Below are 10275 nucleotides of genomic sequence, written 5' to 3' on the forward strand. Positions count from 1 at the left end.
GTAACTGGGTAGAGTTTGTGCAAATGAGTTCTATGAAATACTTAACTCTTCATAACCTGTCAATTAAAGAAAAATACCAACCTCATCATAACTTTTGATGGAGGCTTCAGGAAAAAGCTATTTTGACTTCTCAACGTTAGTTTGAAAACATTCTACAGCAGACGTTTTAACAGCTGTGCAGCTGTCTTCTCTCCTGCTCTCTGCTCCCAGCTCACCTTGACATACTGCTGGCAGGACCTGGACAGTTGTGTTAAGGCGTGGAGCTGAGGGAGATCTGCTTCGTATTGGAGCTCTTTCCTGTAACAGCCTTTCTCCTGACGCAGCTCCCCACCTGTTTTTTTAACATTCCTGTAATCGCAACTATGAATGTCCACTGTGGGCATTTGTTCCATGATTATTCATTCTGGCATATTTTATGTCATACCGAAGTGTCAAAAAAGTACAGTTACACAACATGCTTCAGACAAGTTCCAAACTATGAAAATTTCACTGCAGAAAACAGATTTATGATTTAATTTAATTTCTCATTAAATTAATTTGGCTATACTGATCTATAGATCAATTGCTGATTTATTGAAAAAGTAGTTTTGTTTTTCTGAACCATACTAAAAAATAAATATACAGATTTAAGTTGTATCATCCATATTTATCAGCCCCCAATTTATCTGAATTAAATTATATTTTGCAATAATATTATATCTACAGTACAAAATGTATTTACTTTATAAAGTATGTATATATATGACCCTGCACTTTCATTCCCCATCATTGGGCTTTACATGCTTTTTAACAAAGCAGGTTAGCAGGCAGATCTAAGAACAATGGTTAGAATTAAAAATATCCTTTAAGGAAATTAAGCAGGGAATGGTTTAAAACTGGGAACTCTTACCTGGGATTCGAGTAACTAGATAAATGCGAGCTAGCAATTAAAAGAACAGGTGAAAGGTCATCCAAGAATGCTAGGTGTGAAGTGTTGCCCCTATTAGCCTTCAGTTTACCTGTCAGTGGGTCAGAAGCCATATCACAGTACACATCGAACTGGGAGAGCCCCTGTCCTGGCCCATCTGGGTCAATGATGTATCGCCTTGACTCCACAAAGCCAGCCTCCTTCAGAGCTGCACAAGACTCCAGCACTGGATCCAAGGTCTCTGCACAATGTCAACACAGATAGTTAAGAGAGTAGAAGTAAAGCTTTTATCTTTTACTCAGCTGGGTGCTAAAGAGTGGCACAGCGGTACAGTGGTGAGTATTGCTGCCTTGCAATACTGGGGCCTTTAATTAAATACATCTGTGTGGAGTTGATATGTTCTCTCCATGGCCATGTGGGTTTACTCCAGGTGCTCCTCCCATAGTCCAGTGATACACTGCTACATTAATTTGTTTCTGGGAAGACTGGCCCTGGTGTGAGTGTGTGCGTGTCTGTGTCTGTGTGTGCCATGCAATGGACTGGTGTCCTGTCCAGGATGTATCCTACTTTGTGCCCATTGCTTGCTGGGGTAGGCTCTTGCTCCCTTGTGACTCTGATTTGGAAGAAACAGTTAGAAAATGGATTGATGGACAACAGGGCAATAACGGCATGCTTTTGTGCCCTTACTCTTGTCAATTGACAGTAAAATCCATATGGCATATTTAATAACTGCAGTGTAACCTTTTTTATAGCATGGGCTAGAACCCTGTAAAGACAGGGTAACACCCTTCTAACAAATACAGTACAACAGTTATGTTCAGTACATAACTCTCAATGCATCAGACAGAGGTGTGCTCTGAGCACTGCAGAAATAAGTTTCACTGGCAGGCAGTGCTGTAAAAGGAGAGTCAAGGCCTGCATGTGAGAGACTGGAAAGTTTTCAAAATTAATACTATTATCTTTGCAGATAACCCTGTAGGTTGAGCATCACAGTGACACAGTGAAATTAAGGCATCTATTAATATACAGCATCAGACAGAGCAAGGACCAATCCTGGCAAAGTCAGATGTGATGCCTCTGTCACAAACATGGACTGAGATCCGTGTCAGGTCTTGTAGTAGACCCTATGCAATGCAGTAAGAGCTGGAGAAAATAGGAGGCATGAAAAAGGGAACACACAGGGGTTTAATAGTGCATAAAATAATAGTGACAATCCATGAGACAGTGAACGGGGAAGACAAAGAACGGCATCCAAATCCAAACGGGTCCAAAGGCAGGTCAGGGTACAGTCTGAGAGTCCATTAACAAGAAATCCATCCTGGGACATGACAAGGTTAAAGTCCCCGGGAGGGGGGGAACACACAGACATACAAAACATGGAGGTCCAAGGGTGACGGGGCGAGATTCTCCAGACCCCGGGCTCAGGAAGCAGGAGGTGTCGGGGATGAGGCCTATGCCCTCAGGAGGCGGACGTAGGTTTTCCTGGTGCCAGGCGGGCCTCGCGACATCCTTACCCTAATGATGAGCCCCGAGGTCTGGAGGAGCTAGTCTTTAAATAATACACCTAAGAAGGTACACCTGGGGAGGTTAATCACAAGAACAATAACAATAACAGGAGTAGTGGAGCGCCCTCTAGGGAGGGATGTCAGGCGTGACAGCCTCACAAATGAAGGATTTGAGGTTTGATGCTGGCTTTGGCTGAATTTCTAATGCAAATATTGGCAGGTTGGACTGGTCGCTCTAAATTGCAAGTCACATCCTGTCCAGGAGAAGAGCAGTTATGTGTCCCATGGAGGCAGGCTCCGGCTTTCCACAGTCCAGACAAGGATTTCTGATCACGCATGGATGGCAAATTGTTAGCAATCAATATATACGACCCATAAAATACAAATTTAGAAATAAATATACAGTACCGTCAGAGAACTATTTTTAATGTCGTTAATCAAGAATACTGTTGAACTGAAATCTGCTAAATTCAGTGTTTTTCGTCTTTATTTTAGTTATTTCTGTCCTCATAAAAAAACAAGACATTCAAAGGAATCAATGGAATTTCATGGTTTAACACCAAAGGTTGTTCATTACATTTGCTGAAAGACATAATCCATTGTTTTCAGAAATGAACCACATGGAGATGTTATGTTTGATCACAAAGGAAAACACCAAGACATCTCAGTTTCTAGTCATTTCTTTGTTCACACTTAAGAAATCTACAACAGCTGGAAACATGAAATAACATCTCTTAAAAGGGAATCGGATCTCGGAGTGCTTCAGTTTAATTGTGGGAATGCAGTCAGAGAATTCCTCAGCAATTAACTCCTCAACTGCTGGAAACCTAGACTGCATATCCACAAGAAGCTGTGCTTGTAAGATCAGATGTAATATTATGGATCCCCTTTAATTTTAAGTCAATTTGAAATCACACAATTATGACTGGTTTATATTTAAAATCCTCTTTCCTGAGTGCTTGAAATTTTAAATTCATATTGTGCCTGGATACATTCCAATCGGAACATGAAACGACTATGAGAGACTGAGGAATAAAAAATGTTGCCCAGCAAAAACTAGCCCAACTGCCTAAGTGATTGTGAATCCAATTTTTAGCATTGAATGGTGACATTGATTATGTCATATGAAACCATGTGTCTTCTGCTTTGCCGAATTTAACAATGTTGCCTGAACAAAGAGTGAGGCAGTTTGCTGGGTCAGTTTCCAACTTTGTGAAGAGTGGTTGGGTTTGCACAACAATATATCTGCTAATTAATTTCTAATCACTTACAGTACCTGAGACTGGGGCTCTCCTTTTTCATGTACTTACTCTATATATTAATTGACAAGACCAACATACTGTATATCTTGAGAATGTCTTAAAATACAGTATGTTACAAACTTGTTAATGAAGAAGTATGAACGATCCAGTTTTATGATGTGATTCCTCTCTATTGTGCTGAGCTGTGTTATTTATTCAGGACTGATGTACTGTACCAAGCTGTGCATTAGCTGTGGCTTAAGCTCTTCATAATACTAAATCTGCAGTGTCAAAATAGGCAATCAGACAGAGAGAATGTTTTTGGCAAGATATGACAATGTTTCCTTGGTATTCTAAGGTCAATGTGACTTGTGCTGAGTAGGAATTGCAAAAAAGTTAGTGATGGTGTTAGTGTATAAAGAGAAGGAAATGAATTAGTAGGTCTAAATGAATATAAGACATATCAGAAGTTAAGACCTTCCCAGAACATATTTGCTTTATGACCTTACTTTGTCCAGTGCAGAACAGTTTTCCAATTGTGTGGAAGGCCATCTCCATTGGCATGTCTCGGGTGTCTCCTAATCTCACCTCTCTCATGGGCAGGGAGGCCTTGTCAGACAGGTAGCCTTCATCTGAACGCCACACTTCGTCATTAGCATCGCAGTTGCACGTCTCCAAGATCACAGTCAATATGTATGCACACACTCTATGTACAGTTGTTTTTCACATTATGCTTTTAATAGTACCTATTATATAATTATATGGTATATTTCAAATATATAAAATACACACACCATTTTATGCATGCACAGTATATGCTGTTTAGAATGTACTGTACATACTTGCACTAAAACATGCAAAGCTTTTTATCATTTTATCCTTTTTATCATCCTTAAGAAAATACCAAATGCATGGAAAAATCTTTTTCTCTTTTATACATGTGAAGTCACTAAAAATACTTTCATTATTGTCACATTATTAATCGTATCAGCCACATTTGTCAAGTAACACATAATGTTTCTCTGCCCTTTTGGATGAGCCTGGAACACAGTTCAGGGATTCTTAACAGAAATAAGAGGTAAAACGACAATAAGAGTTAAGAATCCCCTGATTTCAGTGGTAGAGAATGACCTAATAACCAGTATTACCTCTCTCTCCACAGGCACATTTCTTACTGTTCGTAGATTTACTGTAGACCGTAGAGTCTTACTGTCCCCAAGAGTTCATCCTGCGTCCATCCCAGGATACCCACCAGCCCCACTCCTCTCCCAGAAACCGGGTGTGGCGACATTCCAGCTACGCAGAGAATTGTGGGAGGTCTGTGAGAATTCTTCAACAATAAAGGATTGTCTGGACTATTGAAGGGACAACTGCTAGGAGGGGGTGTAGTCCCTTCACTCTGTTAGCATATATTAGGGGGGACTGGAGGAGAAGGGAGTACCAAGAGAAAACCCACACCAACGCAGGTAATACAGTACATGCAAACTCCAAACAGGCAAAGGCACTTCTAGCACTCGGAAGGTTTGAGGCAGTCCTGGATATGCTTTTGGTAATGGATTCTAATGGCTTTTCTTTCATCCCCACCTGGGCTGCCAATCAGCTTGACTCACTGCTACAGCTCAATCATCATACCAGCAGGGGTATGAAAACATACAGTATGGGCCTTCCTGTGCCCCCGTCTCCCCCAGGCTGTACGGACCTGTCCTTGCGGGCAGACTCCGCTGCTTAAGTTGATGGAGCTGGGCTACTCCAAGTGCAGGAGCTGCACAGACGCAATCCCTTCTTGCGGGAAGACCTGTGGCAGGCCACTGCCCTGCGGCTCTGCAAGTGAGCGCTCTCGCGGCTCGTCCGGATCAGCTCTCTCCCCGCCGGTCCAGTCTTGATATCGGGTTAGTCTTCCCGATTCGCTCTCGTGTGGTGGAAGAGAACTGAAATGGTCTTGAAGCTGAGCAAAACGAAACCAAAAACATTGATTGCCTTTAGTTTGACTTTGAAGAAACAGTTTAAATAATTTAAGTTTTCACTTCCTGATGCTGTACTATTCAAACTGAAGTTTTGTCTCGGATGCATAAATTCGTAGTTCGTGCAATACAATATTTGGAATACAGTATTTCTCTTGATAAGAAAATATCTGATCGTTTTTATGTGGAGAATGCAGTCCACCTATTTTCCTTATGTTTTATCTGAGTATGGAAGTACAGTAATGGCCTGTTTAATACTTTATCCTTGCTTCAGCTTTAAACCACTGTCCTTTTCTCTTCATCTGGATTGTATATTCCATTCATTTCTGTGAAAAACTTTGCCATGAAGATAGCTGTGGTCCTTGTTCTCTGACTTCCATCATCAAATGCAGACGTGGCTTTAAAACCAAAGTGAACACATCCAAGACAAGTATAAACTACAAGGCTCTCCCTGAAAATAATGCCCCATATTAAAATAAAAAGATTTCTTACAGATAAATTTCTTTTTGCAAAATTTAAGAATATTCCTTCAGATCCTCTCAACAATTGTAGAATAATAACACTAAAATTTTATGAAACTTAGGATTTGTTTCTATCTTCTTTATCTGAAACAGTTTCCTCAAGTTAGTTTATGTTAGCTTCAGGGCTAAAGATACAGTAGTAAGTTTAGCATTTTTTTGTACATTGAACATCAGAAGAAACCTATTGCTCCCTTTATGCTTGAATACCTTAAGAAGAATAATGTATTCATATTTTACATATTGATTTCATTGTGTGTGCCATGATTAATTGTACATTCATGACTAACCTTCATACTTGAGTGACTTTGACTGTTATATAAGCCCTCATTTACATCTTCAATGAGAGTTGATTGGACAACGGTGACAGTTATTGGACTTCTTGAATGTCAAATCTGGTGAAAGAAAAAGCAAAGCAATGTGCCTTGTTTGTCAAGAGAACAGCACCTTTATGCCATTCATATACTGGAGCAACATCTCACGTTTGCTTGCAAGCAGTGGAACCAAGTCCTCTTCAGCATTATATTAAGTTTTTGTTTAGACCGCGCTCATGCACGTCAGCAGAACAACACATAAATTGTACATACCAATTGATGGGCAGGTCAAAGTGTGGTGGTCTGGACAGGACTGTCGGATATCTACAGAACACAACTTGTAATTATTGACGGTAGCTTCACTTTACAGGGCTCCTGTACATTGATATAGTCCTGTGCCCTGGCTTGTTTCACTTCCAGAGTCTTCCCAACATGACAGCATCCTCATCCTGTTTGTATAAGTCAAATGGTTGTTTAGGGGTTCCAAACACAATGGGACAGAATCCCACAAGACAGCATCTGCACCTCAGTGCTTGTGTTACTTCTAAAGGTGCCCACATGTACTATTAACTTTTATAGATCAGTAGAGCCTCTGTAAATGAACACTGTTGATGACAAAAGTTAAAGGCATTATGTTGATGTGATCTCTGTCTAGTAAACTGTTAGTGCATTGGCTATAAAAGATTATTTTTATTATATGTTATTGTTACAAATGGGGGAGGGGGGGTTACTAAAATGGTGAAAAGAGATTGTCTGAGCGGTTTAGTCAATAAGTGAAAAAATTCTTCATAAACCCCAACTTGTAAGTGATTTCACCAGAATTTACCCGGGCGGTTGGTATAGTAGGAGGCACGTGAATTATTTCTCTGCCAGAGGTTTGTTGAGAAGAGCAATAATCCAGGCACACTTAGTTAAACAAATATTTATCAAAGTGAGGAGACAAACTACACTACACACACCAAAACATACAACACACAAGTTACTCTATGTACAATATTTACAAACCAGGCATTTCAGAGGCCTAACATTCTGGTCATCCAGAAAACCCCAGACTGCTACTAGTACTAAGCATGAGACCCTTAAAGCCTACACATGAAATAATAAGAAATAATCTGCCTTCTAACTAAATACAAAGCAACCTACAGTTAAATGTCTCTTTCTCCACCCCGGATTGCCACAAAATAAATGGGAGCCTATATCCCTATCCATAAAAATGTACCCTACGCAGCAATGACATTTCTTACTCCGGTACCTTTTACCCAGGAAGCCCAAGTTCTCTAAAAACACAGAATAGCAAGCTTTCTCTAACAAGGTTCAAATATTTACTGTAGCTCTAGTCAGGTTTTGTTTGGATGATCATGAAGTGGGGGCTCTCGCCTGGTGCCAACAACTGTGGACTCTTGTCTCTCCTCTCCTTCTTCCCTGCTTTCTATCCTTCCCTCCTCTTCTTGTTCATTCATATGGTCTTTTATTGTGTTTCTGTACTCCTCATTGACAGTCATTACACCACAACTTACTTAGGTATACTAAGGTACACTTTAAAATTGTTTCTGCTCAAGGGACCCCCTAGACCTCAGCAAACATCATTTCTGCTTTGAAGTGAGAAGTGTTGAAAAACTTTATCTTTAAGTGTCACAAACTTTATCTGAAATCTGAGAGACACTTCTCAGTCACCTAAAACTGTAACATTATTTTTGCTGATAATAACATAATGAACCTATTGTAGTTATAAGTGGCAAGTTTCTTTTAATATATTTTGGAAGCTCCAAAAAGTAAAAATAGTTTTTATGTATAATTATGTGGGATTAAATGGCTGAAGAATGTTACTAGGATGTATGTCCATGAAGAACTCTGTGCTTGCTTCACCAGCTGTAAAGTACAGATATTCAGTAACACAGTTTCCTTTAATCTCCAGGAAGTTCCATGCTCCACCATCGAAAGTGAAGGTAAGCTTTTGTCCAGTGGATAAAGAAAATATTAGGTGTTTTGATTTACAAGTCTTTATGATGTATAGCTGACAATTGATGATTTTATTTCTGCTTTTTTGAGTATGGGGGACAAAGGGGCACTTTTAATATTATTAAATATATGTGTCAATGTGTACACGTGTTTGTGAGAATCATTTCTTCAGGTTGTGGCTGAAGAAATGCTAAAGAGGTGGAGGTGGTGTCAATCTCATTTACGCACTAAAAGATGGAAACTTGTTTCACCTGAAAATGTGAACGACCTTGTTATGACAGCCTTGGAAACATACTGTACATGGAATTCTGGCTCAGATCTCAGCATTTTTTTTAGCCCTGGAGATCTACATAATTATGTTGTCTGCTTTTTTGTTCAAATAATGAGCCCTGTGATACATGGATCAAAATGGTAGTTCTTTGCATGTTATGAAATGAATGATTATGAAATGATAATTCACTGCTTTGTAAAATATTTAGTAAGCTAGGGCTCTTGCATTGATTTTGTTACTTTATATATCTAATTTATTTTGGAGCTTAAAATAAGCAGATATTCATCCATTAAAATTAACCATCACCCTCAAAACAAACAGCATCAGTATAAGATGTATTTAAGTATAATAACACTTTAAGAATTTAAGAAATTATGAAGAATTGAAGAAGAAAACTAATCACCTAATATATTATCTGTTTTAACTTTATAAATCCTTACCAGTCAGTGATACCTCTGAGTCATTCTTCAATGAACATCACTTATCATCGACTGGCCTGTGCAGTCACAGTAGTACCTGCATCTCTCTCTAAGTCATGTTGCTTAGTTCTCTGTCTTCTGCAACTATCATAGAGTAGACTTAATCATCCATTAGATTTTTTTGTCAAAATGAGTATCAGTTTCTCATACGAGCAGGATAAGAACTTTGGTTATAATGAAATCAAACACAAAAGAGGTGCTTTATCTCTTCACTCTGTGGAGCCTTTAACATGTTTAACTATTAAATACTATAATATAGATATCATGTTTTCTAAGTGACACAGTGGTGTGGTATTTATCTCCGCTGCTTCTCAGTTCTTGGTTACTGGATTTGATTCTAGCCTGGGTCTCTATGTGTGGAGCCTGGACGTCTCCATGTGTTTGTATAAGTCCTCACTTGCTTCTTCAGTTTCCCACCTTCCAAAGGCATAGCCTAGATTAATGGGGAACTGCAATGCTATTTTTTTATATTTTGGGGTTAGAAAGAGCATTGATGAGTGCATTTCAAACCACATTAAAAGTAAGATGTACACAGTAACTTATAAAACCTACAAATTACATCATAAATTGACGAGATTTCCAAGTATTTACAGCACCATGTTCTGTGATTCTGAACAAGGCAACAAAAGTTCGGTGACATGATGTGGCCTTATTACATTGTAAAGAAGCACTTACTCTTGTGAGTAAATCTCTTTTAATCCAATAGAAATATTGATCTCAGCTTTGTGAAGGTTTTGTGAACAAATACTACTTTCTTGTTAACTCTGCATGCGGATCACGTTGGAAGATTACTGCAGTGAAATATCTGCTACTGTACTTATTTGCTCGTACATCACATTAGTCATTTCGGTGACTAGTGAGCAGGAAGGGTTGCATCACGTCGCAATTTGTAGGAACTCCTATGTGTGTTCGTGACTTTCACAAAGCTCACACTTTTGTACTTAATTTGAATTTTGTTAAATTGTTCTATAACATCAATAAATGTATTGTTTTTAAGGAGATTTAATAACCAGTCTGAGAAAGTGGGATCACAGTTCCCTTTAACTGGTGCGTATAGATTGTACCTCTGTGTATGTGTCTTGTGATGGGCTGGCTTCCTATCTAAGTGTGCCTTGTGCTT

The sequence above is a fragment of the Lepisosteus oculatus genome, chromosome 6 (genome assembly GCF_040954835.1).
Source record: "Lepisosteus oculatus isolate fLepOcu1 chromosome 6, fLepOcu1.hap2, whole genome shotgun sequence".
In the NCBI taxonomy this organism is placed as follows: Eukaryota; Metazoa; Chordata; class Actinopteri; order Semionotiformes; family Lepisosteidae; genus Lepisosteus; species Lepisosteus oculatus.